Raw genomic sequence first — 7,255 nt, 5'->3', positions numbered from 1 at the left:
ACTACTGATTGGCACGGGGGTTTTGACCTGCTCCGTTTCCGACCTGGGCCGGTTCACCCCTCCTTAGAGCAACCTGGTGGCTCCGAACTCCCCCAGAGTCACCATATCGATACCAAACTTAGTGCGGACACCCGATCGACATAGCGCAGTGCAGACCAGAACTCCTGGACTCAAGCAATCCGCCAGCCTCAGCCTCCCAAGCAGCTAGGATTACAGATGCACGCCACTGCACCCGGCAAAAGTAGGGCTCTGCTATCACTTACTAGAAGCTGAAAGCGCTCTGACGTCAAAAGACCCTCCATTGCCACCTTACTTAGATCCCCACAAGACCTTCCGAGCAGCAAAAGAGAGGCCTTATAATATGTTCAAATATCAGTTATGCCTATGAAAACAATACACATTATATGCCATGTCTGGTAGGTGGGGTCCTACCTACAACCTATGGGACCTCCACCCATTAGGATGACAGGAGTCCACTCACCCCCATTCTCTAAGCCAAGAAGTTAGCGATTAGGTGGAGACTGAATGGAGAGGTTGCCCCCTTAGGCAATTTAAAGGGGCCGACCTCATATAAGAGAAAGCTAAGTAAAAAGCTGGCTATATGGGAGTTAAAAAGAGTTGTGCAGTCATAAGAAATTAAAGGCCTCTCCTCAGGATAGGCCATCAATATCTGATCGGTCAGGTCCGACTCCAGGCACCCCTGCCGATCAGCTGTTTTGAAGGGGCAGCAGCGCTCGTAAGAGCGCTGATTCCCGTTCATTCCTTATCTGCTGGTATTATGAATCGCCAACACGCTTGTAGCGGTGGTTCACAGTATTACTGCCCTCTCCCATTGAATCAAAGAGGAGCAGGCTCTAATACTGCGAACCGCCGCTACAAGAGAGTCAGCGATTCACAGTGTGAGCAGATAAGGAATGAACGGGAAGCAGGGCTCGTGCAAGTGCCGCGGTCCCTTTAAAACAGCTGATCGGCAGGCGTGCAAGGAGTTGAACCCCCATTAATCAGGTATTGATGGCCTATTCTGAGGTCTAGTCCCCATTTAATACATACCCCCTGAGGAAGCTAGAATAGCGAAACACGCGTTGGGGTGTTATTTTTCCTTTTTTGTTACGGGGATCACGTGGATCGCAGGCGCAACATTGCTGATATGGGTAAGTTTCTGACTTAGGGGCTCTTTCTGGTACTTGCCGGACGGGCCCTTTTTGTTCACCATTGGATACATACACGGTATATTCCCCATGTGATACCTGATATGGGGGGTCCCCCTTCTTTTTGTTGGGTAAACCTTTCTAAAAGTCACTAAGGGGGATTTTCATGATATATGGGAACATGTCCAGTGCTTTTGCTGTAACGAGCTAGTCAGTAGACTGTGTGTAACGTACATCTGTGCAATATACGCACTGATCACCTGATCTTCCATTCATTTGTAGTGTCCACTACATACATATTCTTGTGGATGGGTGGAATATATATCTTGTCATGTTTTTGACCAGGTGCTTATATGCATTTTTTCCCTGCGATTTGGCCATCTTGCGACGTGATCCAGCTATTACATGTCATCTTTTAGATACCTCGTTGTGTTTTTATCATCATATATGTTATATTTGATATGTTTATGTATTTATATGCAATAAAAATTGTCTTTTTTATTACATGTAGCCTTGTGACTCATGTTTCTCATTGTTTTTGTAAGGTATTATGAATCGCCAACACGCTTGTAGCGGTGGTTCACAGTATTACTGCCCTCTCCCATTGAATCAAAGAGGAGCAGGCTCTAATACTGCGAACCGCCGCTACAAGAGAGTCAGCGATTCACAGTGTGAGCAGATAAGGAATGAACGGGAAGCAGGGCTCGTGCAAGTGCCGCGGTCCCTTTAAAACAGCTGATCGGCAGGCGTGCAAGGAGTTGAACCCCCATTAATCAGGTATTGATGGCCTATTCTGAGGTCTAGTCCCCATTTAAGTGATCAGTTGATGGTAATTTGATCTATTCTGTTAATAAAGTTTCTTATGAAAGCTGAATAAAGATACGAGCTTGACAGGATAAGAATGCAAATCTAAGATTATTACCAACTCAAGTATCCAATGCTAATAAATAAAAAATATTTATCTAACACGGTGAACACCGTAGCGGGAAAAAATATCAAAATGGCCGAATCGCAGTTTCTTTGCCATTTCGACCCCCCGAAAAAATTGAATAAAATGTCATTGAAATGCCAGACATTCCCCAAAATGGTATCAATAAAAACAACATCTTTCCCCTGTACAAAAAGACGCCTTACACAGCTCTATACGATGAAATATAAAAAAGATACGTGGGTCACTATTTGGCGATGCAAAACATTTTTATTGTTTTTTTTCAAAATATGACATTTTTTTAAAGGTACTAAAACATAACAAAAACTATATAATTCTGGTATCACTGTGATCGTACTGACCCGCAGCATAAAGGTAACATGTCATTTTCACCGTAAAGTGAACACTGTAAAAAGGAAACCCATAAGAAAATGGCGGAACTGCTGTTTTTTCCCAATTCCACCCCATAAAAACGAAAATGAGTCTGTTCCTGAAAGGGTTAAGGTGAATTGCTGAGCAAAACTGTAATAATGTATGAGTAGTCTGTAATATGGTTTGTTAATGCTTGAGCGACCTCTCCTGGCAATATGCAGTACTACACAGCAAAGGAATGCATGTTATGGGTTTAGCCAGTAGGGGTCAGTAGCGCACGGCATAATATATCTTTATAGAATAAGCCGCTGGACATAAAAGAGGCGAGGGAAAAAAAAACCCATAGTGATAATAATGTAGAAATAATATATATGTTAATTGAAATTGAAATAAATGTGAAATATTTTTTGTACAGTTCCTTTAAACCTCCCGTAAAATGATCTGATAATAATTAAAATAATACTAATAGTTATCAAGTACACACAGAGATGAACAAGTAAATGACTTGTATTATGTGCATCAGTAAAAGTCTGTGTCTCACTGTATCGTCCAGGCTGCGCTACACTGGCTATTCACAGGCGCGATCCCACTACTGATTGGCACGGGGGTTTTGACCTGCTCCGTTTCCGACCTGGGCCGGTTCACCCCTCCTTAGAGCAACCTGGTGGCTCCGAACTCCCCCAGAGTCACCATATCGATACCAAACTTAGTGCGGACACCCGATCGACATAGCGCAGTGCAGACCAGAACTCCTGGACTCAAGCAATCCGCCAGCCTCAACCTCCCAAGCAGCTAGGATTACAGATGCACGCCACTGCACCCGGCAAAAGTAGGGCTCTGCTATCACTTACTAGAAGCTGAAAGCGCTCTGACGTCAAAAGACCCTCCATTGCCACCTTACTTAGATCCCCACAAGACCTTCCGAGCAGCAAAAGAGAGGCCTTATAATATGTTCAAATATCAGTTATGCCTATGAAAACAATACACATTATATGCCATGTCTGGTAGGTGGGGTCCTACCTACAACCTATGGGACCTCCACCCATTAGGATGACAGGAGTCCACTCACCCCCATTCTCTAAGCCAAGAAGTTAGCGATTAGGTGGAGACTGAATGGAGAGGTTGCCCCCTTAGGCAATTTAAAGGGGCCGACCTCATATAAGAGAAAGCTAAGTAAAAAGCTGGCTATATGGGAGTTAAAAAGAGTTGTGCAGTCATAAGAAATGAAAGGCCTCTCCTCAGGATAGGCCATCAATATCTGATCGGTCAGGTCCGACTCCAGGCACCCCTGCCGATCAGCTGTTTTGAAGGGGCAGCAGCGCTCGTAAGAGCGCTGATTCCCGTTCATTCCTTATCTGCTGGTATTATGAATCGCCAACACGCTTGTAGCGGTGGTTCACAGTATTACTGCCCTCTCCCATTGAATCAAAGAGGAGCAGGCTCTAATACTGCGAACCGCCGCTACAAGAGAGTCAGCGATTCACAGTGTGAGCAGATAAGGAATGAACGGGAAGCAGGGCTCGTGCAAGTGCCGCGGTCCCTTTAAAACAGCTGATCGGCAGGCGTGCAAGGAGTTGAACCCCCATTAATCAGGTATTGATGGCCTATTCTGAGGTCTAGTCCCCATTTAAGTGATCAGTTGATGGTAATTTGATCTATTCTGTTAATAAAGTTTCTTATGAAAGCTGAATAAAGATACGAGCTTGACAGGATAAGAATGCAAATCTAAGATTATTACCAACTCAAGTATCCAATGCTAATAAATAAAAAATATTTATCTAACACGGTGAACACCGTAGCGGGAAAAAATATCAAAATGGCCGAATCGCAGTTTCTTTGCCATTTCGACCCCCCGAAAAAATTGAATAAAATGTCATTGAAATGCCAGACATTCCCCAAAATGGTATCAATAAAAACAACATCTTTCCCCTGTACAAAAAGACGCCTTACACAGCTCTATACGATGAAATATAAAAAAGATACGTGGGTCACTATTTGGCGATGCAAAACATTTTTATTGTTTTTTTTCAAAATATGACATTTTTTTAAAGGTACTAAAACATAACAAAAACTATATAATTCTGGTATCACTGTGATCGTACTGACCCGCAGCATAAAGGTAACATGTCATTTTCACCGTAAAGTGAACACTGTAAAAAGGAAACCCATAAGAAAATGGCGGAACTGCTGTTTTTTCCCAATTCCACCCCATAAAAACGAAAATGAGTCTGTTCCTGAAAGGGTTAAGGTGAATTGCTGAGCAAAACTGTAATAATGTATGAGTAGTCTGTAATATGGTTTGTTAATGCTTGAGCGACCTCTCCTGGCAATATGCAGTACTACACAGCAAAGGAATGCATGTTATGGGTTTAGCCAGTAGGGGTCAGTAGCGCACGGCATAATATATCTTTATAGAATAAGCCGCTGGACATAAAAGAGGCGAGGGAAAAAAAAACCCATAGTGATAATAATGTAGAAATAATATATATGTTAATTGAAATTGAAATAAATGTGAAATATTTTTTGTACAGTTCCTTTAAACCTCCCGTAAAATGATCTGATAATAATTAAAATAATACTAATAGTTATCAAGTACACACAGAGATGAACAAGTAAATGACTTGTATTATGTGCATCAGTAAAAGTCTGTGTCTCACTGTATCGTCCAGGCTGCGCTACACTGGCTATTCACAGGCGCGATCCCACTACTGATTGGCACGGGGGTTTTGACCTGCTCCGTTTCCGACCTGGGCCGGTTCACCCCTCCTTAGAGCAACCTGGTGGCTCCGAACTCCCCCAGAGTCACCATATCGATACCAAACTTAGTGCGGACACCCGATCGACATAGCGCAGTGCAGACCAGAACTCCTGGACTCAAGCAATCCGCCAGCCTCAACCTCCCAAGCAGCTAGGATTACAGATGCACGCCACTGCACCCGGCAAAAGTAGGGCTCTGCTATCACTTACTAGAAGCTGAAAGCGCTCTGACGTCAAAAGACCCTCCATTGCCACCTTACTTAGATCCCCACAAGACCTTCCGAGCAGCAAAAGAGAGGCCTTATAATATGTTCAAATATCAGTTATGCCTATGAAAACAATACACATTATATGCCATGTCTGGTAGGTGGGGTCCTACCTACAACCTATGGGACCTCCACCCATTAGGATGACAGGAGTCCACTCACCCCCATTCTCTAAGCCAAGAAGTTAGCGATTAGGTGGAGACTGAATGGAGAGGTTGCCCCCTTAGGCAATTTAAAGGGGCCGACCTCATATAAGAGAAAGCTAAGTAAAAAGCTGGCTATATGGGAGTTAAAAAGAGTTGTGCAGTCATAAGAAATGAAAGGCCTCTCCTCAGGATAGGCCATCAATATCTGATCGGTCAGGTCCGACTCCAGGCACCCCTGCCGATCAGCTGTTTTGAAGGGGCAGCAGCGCTCGTAAGAGCGCTGATTCCCGTTCATTCCTTATCTGCTGGTATTATGAATCGCCAACACGCTTGTAGCGGTGGTTCACAGTATTACTGCCCTCTCCCACTGAATCAAAGAGGAGCAGGCTCTAATACTGCGAACCGCCGCTACAAGAGAGTCAGCGATTCACAGTGTGAGCAGATAAGGAATGAACGGGAAGCAGGGCTCGTGCAAGTGCCGCGGTCCCTTTAAAACAGCTGATCGGCAGGCGTGCAAGGAGTTGAACCCCCATTAATCAGGTATTGATGGCCTATTCTGAGGTCTAGTCCCCATTTAAGTGATCAGTTGATGGTAATTTGATCTATTCTGTTAATAAAGTTTCTTATGAAAGCTGAATAAAGATACGAGCTTGACAGGATAAGAATGCAAATCTAAGATTATTACCAACTCAAGTATCCAATGCTAATAAATAAAAAATATTTATCTAACACGGTGAACACCGTAGCGGGAAAAAATATCAAAATGGCCGAATCGCAGTTTCTTTGCCATTTCGACCCCCCGAAAAAATTGAATAAAATGTCATTGAAATGCCAGACATTCCCCAAAATGGTATCAATAAAAACAACATCTTTCCCCTGTACAAAAAGACGCCTTACACAGCTCTATACGATGAAATATAAAAAAGATACGTGGGTCACTATTTGGCGATGCAAAACATTTTTATTGTTTTTTTTCAAAATATGACATTTTTTTAAAGGTACTAAAACATAACAAAAACTATATAATTCTGGTATCACTGTGATCGTACTGACCCGCAGCATAAAGGTAACATGTCATTTTCACCGTAAAGTGAACACTGTAAAAAGGAAACCCATAAGAAAATGGCGGAACTGCTGTTTTTTCCCAATTCCACCCCATAAAAACGAAAATGAGTCTGTTCCTGAAAGGGTTAAGGTGAATTGCTGAGCAAAACTGTAATAATGTATGAGTAGTCTGTAATATGGTTTGTTAATGCTTGAGCGACCTCTCCTGGCAATATGCAGTACTACACAGCAAAGGAATGCATGTTATGGGTTTAGCCAGTAGGGGTCAGTAGCGCACGGCATAATATATCTTTATAGAATAAGCCGCTGGACATAAAAGAGGCGAGGGAAAAAAAAACCCATAGTGATAATAATGTAGAAATAATATATATGTTAATTGAAATTGAAATAAATGTGAAATATTTTTTGTACAGTTCCTTTAAACCTCCCGTAAAATGATCTGATAATAATTAAAATAATACTAATAGTTATCAAGTACACACAGAGATGAACAAGTAAATGACTTGTATTATGTGCATCAGTAAAAGTCTGTGTCTCACTGTATCGTCCAGGCTGCGCTACACTGGCTATTCA

The sequence above is a fragment of the Rhinoderma darwinii genome, chromosome 12 (assembly GCF_050947455.1).
Source record: "Rhinoderma darwinii isolate aRhiDar2 chromosome 12, aRhiDar2.hap1, whole genome shotgun sequence".
Classification (NCBI taxonomy): domain Eukaryota; kingdom Metazoa; phylum Chordata; class Amphibia; order Anura; family Rhinodermatidae; genus Rhinoderma; species Rhinoderma darwinii.
Note: the sequence above shows the minus strand (reverse complement) of the source record.